Consider the following 22,333-nt stretch of genomic DNA (forward strand, 5'->3'; position numbering starts at 1 on the left):
CAATCATAAGCAATTAAATAAAAATCACATATTCATGCTAAGGTTCAAGGCTTCGCCCTAGCAACAGAAAATAGTTCCGCATATTCATAATTGAAATCATAGAAAATATATTCAAGAAAAGGATTGAAAGCACCTTCAAGTAAAAAGTCTTCAAAACCCTAACAATTCTCTCTGTCTCCCAAAATTGCATAAAAGAAAGCGTAAAGAAAAACTGTAGACGGCCAAGCAATATATCTCCCAAGCCTCCACACAAACCCTAGGAAACATAACCCTAAATTAAATGATAAAATTCGTCTAAAATCTGAACAGCCACGTTTTGACCCATAAGCTGCTCCAAAACTGGCCCAATATAGCTGGATTTAATGTTTGGAATATTCTGAACACTTTTCCAGAAGGCCACGAACCCATCCGAGGTCATCTTGGGCTCCAAAAACGCAATTTAAGCCCAAAAACGTCATTTTCCAGCACTGCGCACTGCTTCTTTATTTCATCGTCAGAAAATAACCGCTTGGTGGAAAAATCCCAATTTTTGATACGATCAAGCTAAGTGACTCAGGAACGTCCTCAAACTGGAATTACTCCAAAATTCGTCTATTTGGTCCTGTTTTATTCCAGAGGAAGTCGGAAGTCCTATATTGAAAATACAATTCAAAGTATCAAAATTCTTCCAATATATTAACCAAAATATACTAAGATTAGGGTAAAATATATAATATAAAATCTACTCATCAAATACCCCCAAACTTAGCTTTTTGCTTGTCCTCAAGCAAAACAAGACTCAAACAAAAATAAAAACTTAACAAACTAGACAACTGGCTAAAACTCAACCAAGACAAAACTTCCACCTTCAAGTTGCAATCCATAGCAAATTTTAAAAACTAGAACATCTTTTCAAAAGTTCCAACTAATCCCACCACAGAGTCTAAACCATTTAGAATCAATTAGAAAAGAATTCACAAACTTCCTTTGGTGTAAAGTGAACCACATAGTTAAGGAGACTCGACTAAAACCCTTATCTCTCGTCCTTCTTTATTTCACACATACTAACTTTAAGTATAACTATTTTTCTTTTTCTTTTTCTCTTCTTTCTTTTTTCTCAGTAACAGTAATGGTCGTGCAATGTCGGTTCACTTAAGCTTTCGATCCAACCCATGTAGCGAGCTTTAGGTCAATGACTCCCAAACCACTAGGGCTTTAGGGCACTAGGTGTAGAACACCCCTAAGGACATATTAACCGAGCTGAAAAGGCTACGAAACCAACTAACCACCCTGCCCCATGCCAAAACTCTACCGTTTGACGCGAGAATCACTGCTGATTAGGCAAGACTGGCCCGGTTACTAGGCAAAACCTCGAGTGAGACAATTATTACTTTTTTTCACAATAATAATTGACTTTACTTAAAACAAAAATTAAAAATAAACTTATACTAAAAGCAAGTGTTTCAATCTCACTCCCCACAAACCATGTTGGTGTGATGTGCAAAGTTCAAAGTATAATTCATGAATTAGTGTCTAAGCAACGATAAATAGCAAAGACTCTAATGTGGGATTAACCTTCACCATGTCCATTTGTTCCAACGTTTAAAATAATCTATGGATATTAACTTAAAAAGAATGAAAACTTTTAACCGACACAAAAATTAAAGACCTAAAATGTTATTTTCCCACCCCCAAACTTATTTCACACTTTGTCCTCAAGGTGTGGAAAATAAAAAACAAATGACAAAAATGAAATAAACTTAAACTAACATATAATAATTATAAAAGGGAAAATGAGTAACAAAACCAAAGAAAAAGAAAAAGACTACCTGGGCTTTGAAAATGACGTTGCTGGTGGATAAATAGTGAAGGAAAAAATTTTGTCCTAGCTAAGAACAAGTATGAACATTTGAATACTCATGCAAGCTATTAACACTTTAAAGTAGGCATGCATTAAAAAACAATTCATAAAACCCATGACTTTCAAAGCCTAGTATATGGTGAACCAAAATAAACTCTTTAACAACATTAAAGATAAGTAAAGATTTAGAGTTTCTTTACCCTTGGAGCTCATCCTTGTTTACACAAGGGATTCACCCAAGTGGAGGGCCTTCAAGTCACCTCCAAGCTCCTTGGATCCTCCTTGTGTTTTCCTCCCTTTAGTGCTCCTTTGAAGATTTGAGGAAATGAGGATATGTTCTCCAAAACACCAAAAGTTTGATGTCTCTAAGTCTCTTCACCAAGGATGTATCTTGTGAAGATGATATGGATGACTTAGGGAAGAAGAGATTGCTAGATGTCCCTCCCCTTAGTGGCCGGCCTCTTGGAAGAAAAAGGAGAGAAAATGTTTCACCCAATTTCAACAAGAAAACCCTTAAATGAAAATAAAGCTATAAAGTTGAATTTATACTTCATTACAAGTGAGTGGCAAACTTGTAATTAATCCAAGTTTGCCATATTCACCCTAATGGCCGGCCTTCCTTTGTTATTGGGCTAATTTGCCCATTTTGTTTTAGTTGTCATACAACTTAAACATAATGGGCCTTGTGGACCAAAACGCTTTTGGGCCCCGAAACCCAAAACCAACATATAAGCCCAATACGAACATTTCGTATAATTAATTAACTATTTAATTAATCTTGACCATTCTTCAATTAAACCATTTAATTGCTTATCCATTTCATTTGATTTCTTCACATACATCCTTACTCGGTGTACGATCCATTAGGTTCCAATTAACGAGGCAGTGGGCGATTGTTACTCTTAACGATCGATTGTGAATTGAAACCACATTTCAATTCTCCCTTTATTGATTAGTGTTTGCTAACCATTAGGGCTTCCACAAACCATGAGTGACGCCTAGCAGCATATCATGGTTACCCAAGCTAAGTAGAATTGGTTGGAGAACCTATCCAGTTACAACTACAATGCAATACGGTCCTTCTCTAATACAATACTCTTAATCACATTGTTTAAGTGATAGTTTGTTTCATGTCTACTATCCAATGTGATACTTTCCTATATGATTCCCTTGAATATGATTTGGAACAAACTTCCTAAGTCATATTCATTTGCTTTGGCCAAAGACTTTAGAATCATATCTTAGAGTATTCTCCTTCCACCATGGAAGGTTAGAGATCCCTTGTTGTGCATTCATATGCCTACATGACTAGATAGCTTGACCCCAACAATGCCGTGGACACTCCGAGGGAATGCCGTTGACATGATTAAAGATCAAGGACCTAACCATTGGACATCTATGATGCCTCAGGTCAAAGGACTACTTTGCATATTGCAACTTTAGAGTTCATACATGACATGTATGTTCGAACTCTCTTTTGATCGTAGTTCAGTGTACTCGATTACTCTTTCGAGCACCTATGTGTTTGTCTTAGTGTCCAACACCAAATGACTTGAGACTAGTCATACTCACGCTTGAGTCAACATAACACATACTAACCTTAGCGGATTGTCAATGCCCAATTGGCAATCCTATGGCTAGGAACGTTTTAGGAATGAACATAAGAGAATGGTCTCGATAATCTAACTCACTTAGATCACTTGTCTCTTAGATCAAATACATCCCTTGGATTCCCTTATTGCTTAAACACATGATACAATAAATAGTGATTAACAATAAGCTTTGCCCTCCATTAAACATATAAAAGTTTAATACATTAAGTATTCCAAAAAGCTATTACATCAAATGAGTGGCTTTGTGGGCATACTTCCAACAAATAGGTGGCCCAATGAAAAGGTTGAATAATGAAGTTACACGGCACATGTGCACCAAAACTTGAAAACATTGGATTCCCTCTTTGAAAGTGACTGGCAGCTGGCATGCAGATTTTTTAAAATAAACTTGTCAGCCACAACACCCACTTGATTGAGATAGGACAAAATCCATGTCCACAGCAGGCGTGCACCAACAATTTAAAACTTTGGATTCCCTTTTTGAAAGGCATGCAACTAGCATGCCGTGTGAAAGTGGCGTGCCGATTTTTTTATTTTTTTTTGTCTCTGTCAGTCATCAAACACAGAGCCCAAACGGCTCTCTCCCCACAAACCGTGTCTTAGGGAGCCTAAAAGAAGAGGATGCGCCCACTTATCATGCATCGGAAAGAGGAGCTCCATAGGATTCCAAATCAAGGGTTAAGATCAACCCCATATGCCCATCTAGCTCTCTCTAGAAAAGTCTGAAAATGCTTTTACTCTCTCCATTTCACAGCAACTCTTTCTTCCTCCCATTTATTGTTTTTCTCATTTCTTTCGGATCCCATGTCTCTGTAAAACGAAAAATACCTCTTTCCCCCACATTTTTCCGTCATTTCCACAGCTGCTTCTGCATCCTCACTAAGCGTGGCTTCCGTGCTGCAACCAACAACCCAGCTATCTACACACCTCCATGTTTCTCGAACACAACCATGGTGACAGGAGTGGAAAAGCTGAGATGCAGGAAGGTAAATCCCTCACAAATCTTTTGGGTTCAGTTTCGGAGTTATGTGTATGAGTGAAATGCAGTGAGATCTAACACATGTATGTCGTTTCAGCTGTGTGAGGACCCCCAAGAGTTGCAAATCCGAGCCGACCTATACCACGCCCTTGTCTCTGCGAAAACCCGAAACCCTTCAACTTCTGCCATGGAAATGTGAAGGTAAGATATGTGCATCTGTTTAACGTTACTCGAGCAGCTCCATATGATGGGCTTTATGTCTCAGATATGCCATACTGCATGTGTATACTGATGTTTATTTCGTTTGTGGGCACAGGTCCTCGATCTGGAAGCTTAACCATGACAAGAAAAATGAAAACCAGCTACAATGCAGATCTGGTTCCTGCAAAAGGTAAAAATCTTGTACTCCGTAGGTTAATGAACCCCATGTTGTAAGAAAATAGCTTCATCACCTCTGCATGTAATTATAATGGTGTGGTATTTGTGCACAACACTCAGATCCGTGACAGACCGGAGAAAGAACTCTCACACTGAAAATCCACTGGACATAAAGCATGGCACATCATGAAAGTCTTGATCTATCAATTATGAAGGTATAAACTCATCCCTGCTGTTGTTTAAATGTCATGATTAATTTCGTCTATGGAACTTTGAAAAATGTTAACAAAAACCATATGTATATGCGGGTTTGAACATGAATCGAACTAACAACATACGGACGAACATGATATGATGAAAGTGAACTTGAAATGTGGGAGACTTAACGAAGACTAAATGACCACGAAAAATATGGACCCTAAAACGTAAAGGACCCCAGATCTGATGAACAAATAACAACATGAATAAGACCTTCAGAAAATATGACTTTCACAAGTTTGTGTGTTTTAAGTGATACATAACCTGGATCATGAAAATCAAAGTGTCATTAGTCTTTCTGTTGTGAACTGTTCAGGAAATGTGGATCACTGATAGATCCGTGGGAAATAAAGTGGACGGACAAACATCAGCTTCAATAGACAAAAACGGCACAAGCTTCCAAGAGCCCAGATCGGTGAATCTGGGAGGTAAAATTTCATATCCTTGCAAGTTGAATTGTTGTAGATTTGGTAATAAAAGTTGTACTCAGTTTTGTGGTGTATGGATCTATGATTTAACTGTGGTTCTCCTCCATTCATCGCAAAACTGAGCTGCAGAAAATTAACTGGTCAAAATTATGTCTCTGTGCTGGATCTGCAACAATCTCCCCCAAACTTGCATCTGTGAATGACTTGTTATGTTGAGTGCTTTAAATTTCCAGCATAGTGTAGATGTGGTTGATGTGAACGTTAGACTTGCTGCTGGGTGCAGGATTCCAGCATAGGACGCGCTTTATTTTCCACGTTCACAACCTGCAATTAACCAATATGCGTTAAAAAATTAAAATAAAATCAAATAAACTGGGTAAATAAAATCAACCTGCAATCTTCCATTTTTTTTTTCTTTTTTTTTTTTTATGTATGTTTTTTTATTTTTTAATTTATTTTTTTATTAAAGAGAAAATCAAATGAAATTTAAAATTAGGAAAGAGTTTAGAAAAATTGGGTTGCCTCCCAATTAGCGCTTTATTTTAAATCTGTAGCTAGACGTTGCGGATGTCCGGTGGCTAGATCACTGGTTCCTTCAGAGTCAAAGACTCGTATGCATTATCAAAGGGTGACTCCACGTATGGTTTCAGCCTGTGACCGTTCACCTTGAATGCGTTGCCTTGGGCCTCATTAGTTATTTCAACTGCCCCATGAGAAAATACTTTTGTAACTAGATATGGCCCAATCCAACGAGATTTCAATTTCCCTGGAAACAACTTTAGCCTTGAACTGAATAGCAGAACCTTTTGCCCTGGCTGAAATTCTTTCCGTAAAATTTGACTATCATGAAACGCTTTAGTTCTTTCCTTGTAGATGCGAGAACTTTCATAAGCAGCCTGACGAATTTCGTCCAGCTCATTGAGCTGCAATTTACGTTGTTCCCCAGCTGAGTCATACAAAAAATTTAACTCTTTAATTGCCCAATAAGCCTTATGCTTAAGCTCCATAGGTAGATGACATGCTTTCCCATAAATGAGTCGAAATGGTGACATCCCAATAGGAGTTTTATAAGTTGTCCTGTAGGCCCACAATGCATCATTTAATTTTAAACTCCAATCTTTACGTGTTGAACCAACTGTTTTCTCCAAAATGCGTTTTAATTCTCTGTTTGAAACTTCCACTTGACCAGATGTCTGTGGATGATAAGGTGTAGCCACACGATGATTAATCCCATATTTTGCCAACAAATTAGCAAATGGTTTATTAATAAAGTGCTTCCCCCCATCACTAAGAATAACGCGTGGAATTCCAAAACGCGGAAATATAACCCCTTGGAGGAACTTCAGGACCACTGATCCCTGATTAGTTGGTGCTGCAATGGCCTCGACCCACTTAGAAACATACTCCACAGCAACTAAAATATATTGGTTCCCATGGGAAGATGGAAATGGTCCCATGAAATCAATACCCCAAACATCAAATAATTCAACAATCAAAATACTTTGCTGGGGCATCTCATTCCTTTTGGACTGGTTGCCGACTCTTTGACACCTATCACAAGCCTTGCACCAATTATGTGCCTCTTTAAAAAGTGTAGGCCAAAATAACCCACTTTGCAAAATCTTCTCTGCTGTCCTTTTCTATCCAAAATGTCCCCCGCAAGCAAAATGATGAGCAAACTTTAAAACACTTTCCTGTTCGGCTTCAGGAATACACCTGCGAATAATCTGGTCTGGGCAATACTTAAATAGGTATGGTTCATCCTAGAAATAATGCTTGACATCAGATAAAAACTTCTTTTTCTGCTGCAACGTTAATTCTGGATGCACTACACTTTTAACCAAATAATTAACAATATCAGCGAACCATGGTGTACAGAATTGGACTGCAAATAGCTGTTCATCTGGAAAACTCTCCCTCAGTGGTAGGGAATCCTCTTCTGAAGTTGTGGGAATAATTAATCTAGATAAATGGTCAGCCACCACATTTTCACTACCTTTTTTATCTTTGATTTCTAAGTCAAACTCTTGCAATAAAAGAATCCAACGTATCAATCGAGGCTTAGCCTCTTTTCCAATGCAAAAACAACTGCCAACAATTCCTTCTCTGTGGTAGCATAGTTTAGTTGTGCATCATTGAGGGTTCGACTAGCATAATAAATAACTTGGGGAAGTCTATCTTTCCGCTGTCCAAGAACTGCTCCCACTGCATAATCTAATGCGTCACACATCAATTCAAAAGGTAGGCTCCAATTAGGAGCTGCAATAATGGGTGCTGTAGTGAGGAGTGTCTTTAACTTCTTGAAGGCCTCTAAACAAGCCTCATAAAAAACAAAAGGTGCATCCTTAGCCAATAAATTACACAATGGTCGGCTAATCTTGGAGAAATCTTTGATGAACCATCTATAAAACCCGGCATGACCAAGAAAAGATTGAACACTCTTAACAGTTGTTAGGGGTGGCAACTTTTCAATTGCATCAATTTTAGCCTTATCAACTTCAATACCCCTGTTAGAAATCAAGTGGCCTAGGACAATTCCCTGCTTAACCATGAAATGACACTTTTCCCAATTTAAAACTAGGTTGGTCTTAATGCACCTTTCAAGAACTAGAGATAAATTCTGCAAACATTGGTCAAAAGAATCCCCAAAAATAGAAAAGTCATTCATAAATACCTTAACTATATGTTCAACTAACCCGGTAAATATGCTCATCATGCAACGCTGAAATGTGGCAGGCGCATTGCACAAACCAAAAGGCATTCTTCTATATGCGAAAGTCCCAAAAGGACAAGTAAAGGGTGTCTTTTCTTTATCCTCAAGGGCAACTGGAATCTGGTTATACCCTGAATAGCCATCCAAGAAACAATAGAAAGCACGACCAGCCAACCTTTCCAACATTTGATCAATGAATGGCAATGGAAAATGATATTTTCTAGTACCTGCATTGATCTTTCTATAATCAACACATATACGCCACCCAGTAGTCAAACGAGTAGGTACAAGTTAATTATTATCATTCCTCACAATTGTAATACCAGAACGCTTTGGCACTACTTGAGTTGGACTAATCCACTTACTATCTGAAATGGGATAGATCATCCCAGCATCTAAAAGCTTCATAACTTCATTACGAACAACTTCTTTCATAATTGGATTCAAAAGACGTTGAGCGTCAATGGCAGGCTTTACTCCATCTTCCATCAAAATTTTGTGCATACAAATTGTAAGGCTGATCCCTTTAATGTCAGCTATAGTCCAGCCAATTGCATCTTGATGACTCCTTAAAATGCGCAACAATTTATCTTCTTCTGTTGATGATAAATCAGCAGCTATAATAACTGGCAGCCAAGAATCTGCACCCAAATAAGCATATTTCAAGTGTTATGGAAGCACCTTTAACTCCAGTTTAGGTGGCTGTACCTTAGAAGGCTGCAACAGCTTTTTGGGTTCCCCCAAACTCTCAAAAACATGCCTCCAACGTGGGGGTTGAAATGAAACACTTTCCAAAGCCAACACATACTCAAAAACCTCTTCATCTTCTGTATTTTTCTTCTCAAACCCATGCAACACATTTAACAATGGATCAGATGTCAAACGTGGCATAATTTCAGCATGCAATAAGCTGTCAAGCACATCAATACGCATACAATCATGCACATCACCTGGCCTTTTAGTAGCTTCAAACAAACTGAACACAACAAATTGATCTTGCACTCTAAGTGTAAGTGTTCCAGCCTCTTCATCAATTAACGTTCTAGCTGTTTCCATGAAGGGACATCCCAAAATAATCGGTGTTTGCATATCTTCATCCATATCCAAAATCACAAAATATGCAGGAAGATAGAGATTATCCACTTTAATAATTAGGTATTCAATAATACCCCTTGGATAAGCAACTGAACGGTCCGCTAGTTGTAGAATAACTGATGTAGGCTTGATTTCTCCTTGTCCTAGTCTCTGAAAAACAGAAAAAGGCATTAAATTAATACTAGCACCTAAATCAATTAAAGCACGTTTAAAATGAGAATTTCCAATTGTGCATGAAATTGTAAAACTCCCTGGATCTTGTTTCTTTGGGGGCAACTTGTGAAGCAGAACAGCGCTGCACTGTTATGTAAGAATCACTTTCTCAAAATCAACGAGCTTCTTTTTCTTTGTGCAAACATCTTTCAAAAACTTAACATAAGACAGAATGTTCTTGATGGCATCAATTAACGGCAGATTAATCTGAACCTTAGACAAAGTCTTCATAAAATCTGTCAATTGTTGATCTTTAACTTTAGGCTTCAATCTTTCGGGATAAGGCATAGGTGGCTCATACACGCGATCCGCAACAATATTTGCACCATTTTCGGAACTGTTCAAGGACTGTTCAGAATCTTTCGAATTGGCAGATTTTTCAACATTCCCCGAATCTGTTTTTGGCTGTGAAGCCACCCGTGAATTTTGAACGCAATTTTCATCCCTGTTATCAAAACTTTTGCCGGAACGTAGAACTCTAACTGCCTTGCAATCAGCACCTCCCCTAGGATTTGGTTCGGTTTGATTGGGAAATGTACCTGGTGCCCTTCCAGAAACCTACAAAGCAATCTGCCCTATCTGTTTTTCCATGTTTTTCACTGTTGCCTGTAGATTTTGAATATCTTGAGTGGTAGTATTTGCCAATTTTTCAATTGCAACCTCCCAAGCAGCCTTAGGTGCAGCAGGTTGTTGTACCTGCTGTTGGAATTGAGGCCTAGTGTGCTGTTCCTTGTCCCACCTTAGATTAGGATGATCTCTCCAACCTGGGTTGTAGAAATTAGAATACAGGTCATATTGGGGGCGTTGGAAATTGTTAAATGCATTAACTTGCTCTGCTGTAAAATCTGGAGAAACATCTTTATGTGGGCAGCTCATAAAATCGTGAGCTATCATGTTGCAAATGCTGCAGACAGCTTGTAAGGGCTGCTGTACAGCAACCTGTGAACCTGGTATTCTCTGTAATAACATGTCAAATTTTGCGTCAAGCCTTTTCTCCATTTTTTCAATTTGTGCTGTAACATACGGAGAACTGTTAGACATCTCAAAAACAGACCTAGATTGTGGCTGCTTAACTGCCCACTGCTGTGTATCTGCTGCCATTTTTTCAAATAACAAACAAGCCTCTTGTGCATTTTTGTCTTTGTACGAACCTCCGCATGAAGCGTTGACAAGTGTTTTTGTAGTCATATTCAACCCTCTAAAAAATATATGCATTTGATGAGTAGTGTTAATACCCGAATGCGGTCATTTTCTAATCAACTCTTTGAACCGTTCCCACGCCTCATGAAACTCCTCATTTGGTTTTTGGGCAAAAGATAAAATCTGAGTTCTCATGTCAAGAGTCTTAGAAGCCGAATAATACTTGTTTAAAAAATTTTCACTGAGTTGGGCCCAAGTACTAATGCTTCCAGATGGGAGTGTGAGGAGCCATCTCTTTGCTTGATCTTTTAGTGTGTATGGAAATAATCGCAGCTTAATAGATTCGGCTGAAAATCCCCTCACCAAAATGTTTTTGCACCCCATTAAAAATTCTGCAATGTGCATGTTAGGATCATCAGATGATAACCTATGAAATGTAGGTAGAATATTCAACATGTGCTGCTTTATTTCAAATGCAGTCCCTTCCTCCACTGCCGGATAAGTAATGCAACTTGGTATATTTGTGGTATGGGCAGTCAGTGAATCACCCAGGGGCAGACCTGCCTCTAGAATTACAAAAGCCATTTTTTCTTTGTTGTGCAGGTCCCCAGAAAAGACTGATTGCAGAAATGTCTCCTGCAGAGGACGAACCTTCTGCAAAGTTTGCTCCCTGCGTTTCCTCTTTAAATTCTGCTCAAGTTCTGGATCAAGTGGAATCAATTTCTGCACTGTTGGACGGGTGCTGACCATGCATAGATTTCTGAAATCTGCACTGTTGTACTGTTGTAATCTGTAAAAATAAAATAAAAACGAAAATTAATTTTTTATTTTTTTTATATTTATGAACAGCAATAACTAATTGAAAATCTGATTAGTAGGGATTATTTTAAATAATCCCTGGCAACGGGGCCATTTTCTTGATAGGATTTTTACTACTCATGTGAACGGGCTTAAATCTCCTATTTTACTTGCAAGAATCACAAGGTTATTGTAGTATAAACGGATCTCGCAAGGTCGTCTCCACATGGATTATTAAAAAATTCGAACTAATCAGATTCCATTTAATTATTGTAAAATAGAAATTGAAGTGATTGATTTTATAACCTAAATAAAATAAAAACGAAATTAATGAATTAAAATAAACAATCTGCAATATTAGAGCTAGAGAGAAAAGAAAACAGTTTTGGGAGAATAAAATTAAGAAAGCACTAGGGTTCCACCATCACCTAGCAATCCTATGAATTTTTACCAATTACTTATAATCTACACATGCCACTTCGAAGGTTCGATTTTCCTAATTCCTATTCTACTTGGAACCTCCAACATAGAACGTATATCTAACATGCAACCCGTCCGGACGTTCGGATCAAATCTAAACATGAAAGACTCATTATGCTTTATGAAAATCCTTTGAAAAACCATGCAATCCTTAAGACGTGATATTCATCCTAAGAGAAATTACAATTATTATTCACAAGAAGCCAGCGTCAATTTCAGGGAACCTTCCGACCAAAATTGCATCAAATTACTTTTCTAACGATCCTAATGGTGATCAGGCATTATGACAATTAGATAGTTTTTATCCCGGTGATTAACAATTCAAAGTACGCATGCAATCAATCATAAGCAATTAAATAAAAATCACATATTCATGCTAAGGCTCAAGGCTTCGCCCTAGCAACAGAAATTAGTTCCGCATATTCATAATTGAAATCATAGAAAATATATTCAAGAAAAGGATTGAAAGCACCTTCAAGTAAAAAGTCTTCAAAACCCTAACAATTCTCTCTGTCTCCTAAAATTGCATAAAAGAAAGCGTAAAGAAAAACTGTAGACGGCCAAGGAAGGCCTGCCAGCACACTTTAGCATCGAGGAGGCGTTGCGATTGCCCAAAGAGATATGAAAAGCCCTAGGTCTTGGCGAGTCCCGATAACCACGAGGTACAAGAAAGCAAGGACAAAGGATTAAAGCTTCAGGCACAAAGTCAATTGCATGCTTGTGGATGGTGGATTGACCATAAACATCAGGCCAAAATCAACAATGATCGCAATCAGCATTAAGGTGGAAGAATTATCCCGAAGTCGTCTTCTAATCCAAGGTTTTAACCAAGGAAGACAAAGAGCGATTGGTATGATCCGAGCTGAGATGACCATTGGTGAACTCAAGTCAATCATGTCCTTTCACATGATGCAGGAACTTTCCTACAACTTGCTCTTAGGAAGGCCTTGGATCCATGAGAATGGAGTAATGTCGTCCACCCTCCAACAATGCCTAAAGTTCTACCAAGAAGGGGTAAAGGTGATACAAGATGACACCAAGCCGTTCACTGAAGCCGAACCATACTTCGCGGATACCAAGTTCTACATGGATAAAGACATCATACCTAAAGCTTTTCCAAATGAGATCAAATCCACAGGCAAAGCCGCACCTAAAAAGAAGGAGTGGCAAGCTATGCCTAAGAAGCAAGAAGGGGAAGTCGTGCCATCTTCAAAAACAAAGAATGATGAGCCTGCCAAACCCATAACAAACAAAGAGAGTGTGACACCCTCAAAAGGATCAAACACACCCGTCATCTGATACATCACCATGTTGAGAAGAAAGAATGGGCAATCCCTGTTCGAAACTAGAACAAGCAAAGCTAACACACAGCTGCTCATGGATGATGTAATGTTGCTCAAGACAAATGTCGTTTTACCTCTGACATAGCTAGGTGATGCTAAGGTTTCAAAACCACCACAAGGTTTCATAAAACCCCTGCCAAATGAGGCAAAACCAAGCTATCTTCCAACCAAGAGGACTGAAGAAGGCTTCGACCCAAACGGCTATAAACTCATGTCAAAGGCTGGGTACAATTTTGCCTCCCCTTCGAATCTTGGAAATAAGGTTTCAAACACCGTCAACAAAGAACGTGACATCACCGAGACTCAAAAGAAGTTGAAGGAGCATGCTTACGGAGTTGACAATAACAAAGCTGGACTTGGCTTCACACCAAATAAGCTTGTGAAGATTTCAAGAAAAGCAAAAAACGCTAGCGCTCAACACATCAGCATAAGCGTTGAACAAAATCAAGAAGAGCATAAACCTACCCCTCGAATGCAGTCTTTGATAGGCTAAACCGTTCAAAACCCAGAATGTCGGCACTTGATTGCATTGGTGGTCAAGACCAAACCTCTGTCTTCAAAAGGCTTAACACGCCAACACCCCAAAGCTCTGTTTTTGAAAGGTTGTCAAAACCTAAGAAACAAAGCAACATGGCTAGCTCTCCTCCGTGATGGTCAGCCTTGGAAAGACTCGAAGAAACTAAAAAGCCTTCTAGAAAGAGAAAGACAATGCTAAAGGAAGGAAAACTCAATGGTCTAGCAGAAAAAGACGACGTTCGAAGCTATGAAATGCTAAGCAACATTGAAGGTTGACATAAAATGGCCACTGAAGGTAAGAAGGTGCACCATCGTCCACATTGGCCAATCTTCACACCAACAAGCCCAAGAGGACAATACTAAAAGGAGGTCCAAGACGTCTTCCACATCACAATTGAAGAGGACAAACAAGATGAAATCCCCAAGGATGACGTCCCTGTTGCGCCACCACAACTCGAGGATGGGGGGCAAGCCACGGTTGATGATCTCAAGTTGCTCAACTAAGGCACAAGTGAGGAACCGAAGCCTATCTTCGTAAGTGCACTACTAAGTGCGGACGAGATCAAGGAGTACTACTAACTACTCTTGGATTACAAAGACGTCTTTTCTTGGACCTACAAAGAAATGCTCGGCTTTGACCCTACCATCACCGTGCATCGTCTTGCAGTCAAGCCGGGAACATGATCGATAAAGCAAACTCAAAGTCGTTATCGATCTGAGCTCAACCCGCAAATTGAGACCGAGATTGACAAGCTAATCAAAGCATGCTTCATTCGAAAGGTGCAATACCCTAAATGGATCTCCAACATCATCTTTGCCTTTAAGAAATCTGGACAAATATGTGTTTACGTAGATTTCGTTGACCTCAACGATGCTTGCCTGAAGGTTGACTTTCCCTTGCCAATCATCGAAATCATGGTGGACGTAACCACTAGCCACGCGGCACTATCATTCATGGACAACTCCTCTGGATACAATCAAATCTACATGGCTCCCGAAGATGAGGAACTAACAACCTTCCGTGCTCTAAAAGGTATCTACTGCTACAAGGTAATGCCCTTTGGCTTAAGGAACACTGGGGTTACATATCAACGCGTAATTTAGAAAATCTTCAATGACATGCTACACAAAAACATAGAATGTTACATAGACGACGTAGTTGTTAAGACCAAAAAGAGATTCGATCACTTGATGGATTTATGAATGGCGTTCGACAAACTATGACTTTCAAAAATCTTTGGTGATACTAGTTATGTTTTTTAGAACGATGAACAACAAAAAAGAGACCATAATAGGCATAATAAATCATTGAATGTTTCTCGTGTTGTTGTTGAAGAGAATGATGAAGAGGCATTCTTAAAGGGGTTTCAATCTTTGACACTAGCACATTCAAAAGAGAAACATGACATGTCTGAGTTCTCATTCAATGACAATGATTTGGACTATGCAAAAATGAAGGATTCACATTTCATTCATGAACCAATGAGATGGGATCAAACTGTAATTTTTTATGCAGAAAGCGAAAAGCAATCGCTTTTGAGATTTAACTTTTACCCTCTTAATCTACAAGACTGGGAAAACGAAATTATTTGGGGTAAGTCTCCTTTAGCAACTGATACTTTTGCTGGCAGTTGTGAGATTCTGCTAAGAGATTCATCCGGTTCTTTTGAGTCTTTTGGCTCAAGAAATTCATCAATTCCTTTGTCGGAAAGCAGATTTCATCAATTAATTCACAAAATTTGTTCACCAATTAATTCGCAAAATTTGTTCACAAAACTAAGGGATGCTAAAAGAATCTTGGCTAGACCAAATAATATGGGACCAAATTAATTCTTCATTTAGTTATTTACGTATTTTTATTTCTTCATTTAGTTATTTACATATTGTTTGGACTTGACCCAAAGATACTACATGCATATCTTCGGATTAAGTGATGCTACGAATACATAGGTGAGATTTTTTCTATGTTTGATTTTGATTTTGTAGAACTATTTTAACTTTACTTTATCATATACGTATTTTGACGATATATTATTATTCATATATGTATCTTGGACTTTATGTTTTTATAAAGGTTATATTATAGTTTTGTACTGAAGGGGAATGAAAGTTTGAGATTGGAGGCATGAAAGAGGAATCATTGCAATCCGAGACGGAATGGCATTCTCTTTTATGCAGCCACTCTAACTTGATTTCTTCCTTATATATATTATTCTTCTTACTATTTTAGAGTATTTGATGTATAACAAGTGATTTCAAATTTCGGAAACGAAATTTTTTTAAGGTGGGTAGATTTTGACAACTCGTCCTTAACTTTACGATTTTATAATTCTAAAAGTGTGAGTTGGCCAAAATGCCCTTAGAAGAGAGATTGTTGACTTTCTTTGATTGTCATTTCATGATGTGTACGTGCTTCTCTTTTACCATATTCTCAAAGTACTCGGTGCTAAGAACGCATATTCTCAAAGTACTTGGTGGCACAAGTGGAATCGAAGTTGGAGCTACAATGAAGATTTTACGAAAATATGAAGTAGAAGGGCATTTTAGTAAATTCATTATTTAAGACTTTCACCCTTATTATTTTATTATTTTCTTATTGGACATTTGTGTCCGTGGGACCCACACACATGGGTCTTCTCTCCTTTTTGTCCCTGTGTCCTCTCCTTTGCCTCTCTCGGATATCTCTCTCTTCACCCACTCCACCTATCCCGTGTCCTCCCATTCTCTTAGACCTCTCATTTCCTGCCACCTCACATCTCTCAAACTCTCAACTCTCTCTCTCTCTCTCTCTCTCTCTCTCTTCTTCCTCGGCAAGCACTGAAAGGGTGAAATCGCCTCGAACCACCACCAGTCACCGTCTCCGGCAAACCCAATCTTCAAGTCACTCGGTCAAGGTTACAAACTCGAACCCTAGAACTCGACCTCCATATTTTTAGATGAGGACCTCTCGGATTTCAGTGTGGGTGAGTCTCCAAATTAACCCAAAACAATTAGGCCATTGTTCCAGCTCGGCCCAGTGAGGGCTCAAAATATTCTAAGAATTTTCTCTAGAACATTCTTGGAATATTCTTTGTATTGATTTTTTTGAAAATTTCTCGGAAACCTTCCTAGAAATACAAAAACCTTAGAAAGATATGGAGACTCACCCACACTGAAATCCGAGAGGTCCTCATCCGAAAATATGGAGGTCGAGTTCTAGGGTTCGAGTTAGTAACCTTAGTTCTAGTTTTGGGCTGGAACGTTGATAACCTTCATCGAGTGACTTGAAGATTGGGTTTGCCGTAGACGGCGAGTGGTGGTGGTTCGAGGCGATTTCACCCTCTCAGTGCTTGCCGAGGAAGAAAAGAAAGAGAGAGAGAGTTGAGAGTTTGAGAGATGTGAGGTGGCAGGAAATGAGAGGTCTAAGAGAATGGGAGGACACGAGATAGGTGGAGTGGGTGAAGAGAGAGATGTCCGAGAGAGGCAAAGGAGAGGACACGGGGACAAAAAGGAGAGGAGACCCATGTGTGTGGATCCAACAGACACAGATGTCTAATAAGAAAATAATAAAATAATAAGGGTGAAAGTCTTAAATAATGAATTTACTAAAATGCCCTTCTACTTCATATTTTCGTAAAATCTTCATTGTAGCTCCAACTTCGATTCCACTTGTGCCACCAAGTACTTTGAGAATATGCGTTCTTAGCACCGAGTACTTTGAGAATATGGTAAAAGAGAAGCACGTACACATCATGAAATGACAATCAAAGAAAGTCAACAATCTCTCTTCTAAGGGCATTTTGGCCAACTCACACTTTTAGAATTATAAAATCGTAAAGTTAAGGACGAGTTGTCAAAATCTACCCACCTTAAAAAAATTTCGTTTCCGAAATTTGAAATCACTTGTTATACATCAAATACTCTAAAATAGTAAGAAGAATAATATATATAAGGAAGAAATCAAGTTAGAGTGGCTGCATAGAAGAGAATGCCCTTCTGTCTCGGATTGCAATGATTCCTCTTTCATGCCTCCAAACTTAAACTTTCATTCTCCTTCAGTACAAAACTATGATATAACCTTTATAAAAACATAAAGTCCAAGATACATATATGAATAATAATATAACGTCAAAATACGTGTATGATAAAGTAAAGTTAAAATAGTTCTACAAAATCAAAATTGAACATAGAAAAAATTTCACCTATGTATTCCTAGCATCACTTAATCTGAAGATATACATGTAGTATCTTTGGGTCAAGTCCAAACATTACGTAAATAACTAAATGAAGAAATAAAAATACTAACGTAGACGGCCTACTTATCCACTTGCTTAACAAACCCAATGAATAAGTCATCGATATTATGGTTTGCAGCCCGCAATTCCAACAACTCACTGTTGTCTCAATACACAAATGACAAATTCCCAAGGATGCAATAGTACCATCATGCCCCTCATCGGGAAATACACCTAATCATCCGATTAATGCCTCAATCACACTCAAGCACTACCCTCTCGGCCAACATTGTTAGTAACGTACAATTTTGCTACCTTGCAATTTGATCATTCGAATACCTGTTTGCAATACTTACCCGCCAATTATGTATTATGTATAGAATTTATGTACTACGTCTCAAAAGGTGCCATACCCAAAAACCGAAAGTGCAACCGTAGTTACACGCAACTCTAACAAAGATAAGTGTACTACAATCATGCTAAAATTATATAACGGGCAAACGCAACATGCCACGAAGTTCCTAATAGTTCGTTCAGACTGGCCATTTATCTGAGGATGAAGTGTGATACCAGACAACAATTTTGTACTCATAGCCTTCAAGAAGACTTCCCAAGGCTTGGAAGTGAAACACGTGTCATGACACACACCATATAGCCGAACAATGCAGTTCATAAAGCCATAATGAATAGATTCATATTGAATTTCTCTCGAATTTAGTGAAAAACTATGTCAAGAAGGATAAAAGAACACTCAAGAATTTGAGGGTCAAAACAAGTCCATCTTACTATGACCATAGTTCTTGAAATATTTAATCACCAACGGTAACGATTCGTTCAACAAAGTATTTGTTCGGTGATTGAGGAATTAATGGTCATAACTAAAATATAAATGGTCGAACGATTCACCTAAACGGTTTATCTGCTTCAAAATTAATATAAAGTGCAATATCTATGTACTCACGGTTGACTGGAATGCCTTCCAACACCAAGAGGTAAATATGGAATCATAATTAGAGTAGATGCTGATCGAAATGCCAGAAAATCTGATGAATTCAAGAATGGGTAATTTTACCAAATGGTCTAAAGTGTGGTCACTCTGGGCCAACAAAGAGTGAGTTGACTTGTCAAGTCGATCAATAATCACTGAAACATCATCATTATCTCCACATGTACAAGATACCTTGTATCGAGAGCTTATGGTGATATTTCCCAACTCCAAACAGATCTAGGAAGTGATTATAACCACTTGAACGATTCTTGCTCATTTGTAAGTAACGTTGAATCGATACTCGTGAATCCCAACTAGAATGGGATAGGACAAGCTAACGATGTTCAAGGGTAGATATGTCTTTTACTGCTGTAACATTAATTACATTTGCACAATCAGGGTAATACACGATAGTGCAAGCGTAGACATTGATCTGGTTCTTCCATCGTCGTTGTCAGAAATTTAGCTCATTATAAACGAAAATGTATTTGAGAAGTCTAAGGTTGGTAAGGATTTTGGACACGCTTCCCCACATAGAAGTGTCATCTGGTTTTCAAATAAAGATGATGAATGTTGAGTCCAGTTCATAAGTAAGGTGGTTCATTTCATACCGTCCCAACCGTTGGAAAACATAAGCGATACACCGTCATGCTACATTGGTACGTAGCCAAAGCATTCAGTGGAACATCATAGTAGATTTCAAAATAATCAGTGTCATCGAGAAGCGTATGAACAATGGTCAAAATAGACGTCACCTCAGCTGTCACAACTTTAATCATATTCCATGTCTCAACTAAATTGATTTTCCTCAACTGACTTGGATAGAAAAACACTACAGCTGAAAAATCGCTAACGGACTACCGATAAAATCGATAAGGCCAAGATATCTTGCATTTCACAACACTTTTGAGAATTTCAACTTTCTTTCGCTACAACCTTTTGGGAAAAAGAAAAGGATATCGCCCACTAAGATCACATCCCCCAGGAAAAGTACCCATCTAAAACAAAGGTAACATTTGAAGAATTTGATATAAAGCTGACTGCTAGTGATTTGAGAATTTAATCTTGTTGCTGGGATAAGTGAGAAAGTTGTCGACAAGGCTACTACAAATTCGTCAGGTTATGGAAGAAAACTCGGGCCCTAAAAGTTGGTCGAAGAGACCATCAACTCAAAGTAAGGGCTAATGGTTTTTTTTTTTGTCGTCACTCGATCAAGTTGCTAAAGTCTAGCTACAAACCTAAAGTTTGGTCTTTCGCCTTCGCGGTTGGGTTTGAGGTTCCCTACGGTGAAGTGTTTGGTTGGGTGAATTCCTAATCGGTAAGCTTTAGTAACTAAGTTCTCTAAATAAGTTCCTAATAAAAAAGATGTAAGAAAAACTGATGTAGTACAAGAAAGTGGAACGATGGTGTACTTCACTTCACCACTTGGTGATATCCCAAGTAAAATTTTGAGAAATGACGCCAAAGGTATACGTCCTCAAAATGTGTCATACTACTTCCTTGCACTATGCCATGTGCTAATAGGTCTTCACAACTTCCTTGATACTCAATTCGCTCTTACAACGGGAACTAATTCATGCTTCAAACTAATATTTACTTGTTGAGGTGATCGGAAATATGGCTGGTCGAAGTTGTTTTGGTTACCTAAGTGGAAAATATGGTTAAAACAACTACAAGTTTATTGTTCTCCAACAAAGTTTACTCCTAAGTTTTCAACATTTAGTTTCTTCGGCTCAAGCAGTCACTGTTAATCAATCTATCAGTTGCACCACTAATTAATGCATATATGATACTTTTGATATTTTTGATATTGTTCGTTACCTTGAAACGGTGAACCGGTGTTCTGGGTATCACTCCCAGATACTAGCATGTGTCCGGTATCAGGAATCACACCGCCTGAATACTGGTTGATTGTTCTTGGATATCGAATAGTATCGTCAATTAGTAGCACCACCATAGGTTAATGACAAGCTAGAGCCCGCTCGGGTGGTAGTTTCGGATGATTGGTAAGGAATTGGTCCTGTGAGTTGGTTCCGTTGATTCTAGGGAATATACTTACCACTTCGGGAACTTCTACTGACCATAGGTAAAACAACTGGTACACCTGTGCCTATGCTCGTCAAAATGACGAGTACAACACCAAAAGAAATTCTAGAAACTAGTCATTGGTTGGAATGTCCTAAGGCTGGAAAAATAAATTTGCTAATAGCCTACCTAGAATGGATTTAAATGGAAATTGATCTTCCTCTTGAAGATCCGGAATGATCACTAGTGCGTTTGAAAAGATTAGTGCTATCCTGGACCAAAAGTGGCTATCCCCACAAATGTTATAGAATCTTGATGAAGGATCGCCTAGATTAGCACAAGGTTGTCGTTCAAAACAATTATAGAATCTTGACGATGTAAACTTCGTAGGAATTCTAATAGGTGATATTTTAGCGGGTACTGCCAAAGAATCAAAACTACTTCTAGTTTCCTATCTCAAAAGGGTTGGTAGAAATGACTAGATGGTAGTGGGATTGATTGGTAGATCTCTAGTGGCACACAATTATTGATACATTAGCTCTGCTTCAAGGCCATCAACTTGTCTCAATTCGGGATTTTTCCTTGGCAGGGAGGTTCTTCGTTTAAGTATAGAGGTGTCCACCAAGACAATGTTCTAGAATGTCGATAAGTCGTCTAAGTCACTCAAAACTTAGAAAATGTTAATACATTTTTCGTACTCGACGAGGTGGCAAGATTCAGAAATTAGGCTAGAGTACCAAGAATACTTACATCATGTGTGTGATGAACGCAATGTTGGAAATGTGCCCTAAAACCAATCATATGATGATACTTTACGGACATTTCACATGTTAAACTAATCTAGTTTAATATCAAGGGCAAAGATTATTGTTTTAAGCTGTCTCATATAAATGTTATATGCTTAAACGATAAGTCCAAGGAATATGTAATTAGGAGGATGTAATTTAAAGAAGTTAGATTCATGAGACCATTCTCTTTCGTATACATATCCTAAATGTTCCTGATCATAGGATTGCCAATTCGGCATTGACAGTCCGTTAAGGTCAGTACGTGTTGTGTCTTCTCTCAGGGAGAGTGACTGGTCTCGAGTCATTGGTGTGATTGACACCAAGACAAGCATGTAGGTGCTCAATAGAGAATGAGTCCACTGAACACGATCAACGAGGAGTTCTCATACTCATGTCACATGAGAACTCATGGTTGGGATAATGCAAAGTAGTCCTTTGACTTGAGGCATCATAGTTGTCTTGTGGTTAGGTCCTTGATCTTTGACTATGTCAAAGTCACTCTGTCAGAGCATGTCCACGACATA

The 22,333-nt window shown here is 38.4% G+C and overlaps 1 long non-coding RNA gene and 1 other non-coding gene across 3 annotated transcripts; both read left to right on the forward strand.

Annotated features, from left to right (window-relative positions):
• The first annotated feature begins 4,175 nt into the window (after window positions 1–4,175).
• LOC126597670 (uncharacterized) lies at window positions 4,176–5,898 on the forward strand. Of its 2 annotated transcripts, none has more exons than XR_007614298.1 (6): window positions 4,176–4,439; window positions 4,530–4,633; window positions 4,749–4,823; window positions 4,931–5,025; window positions 5,385–5,496; window positions 5,740–5,898. It is a non-coding gene; the product is annotated as an uncharacterized LOC126597670 (long non-coding RNA). The 2 variants fall into 2 exon arrangements; XR_007614299.1 differs by having other exon boundaries at window positions 5,780–5,898.
• Window positions 5,899–10,750: 4,852 nt separating this feature from the next.
• Window positions 10,751–10,855, forward strand: LOC126598258 (small nucleolar RNA R71). Its single transcript, XR_007614770.1, has one exon. It is a non-coding gene; the product is annotated as a small nucleolar RNA R71 (small nucleolar RNA).
• Window positions 10,856–22,333: the final 11,478 nt, after the last annotated feature.

Source organism: Malus sylvestris, chromosome 13 (genome assembly GCF_916048215.2).
Source record: "Malus sylvestris chromosome 13, drMalSylv7.2, whole genome shotgun sequence".
Classification (NCBI taxonomy): domain Eukaryota; kingdom Viridiplantae; phylum Streptophyta; class Magnoliopsida; order Rosales; family Rosaceae; genus Malus; species Malus sylvestris.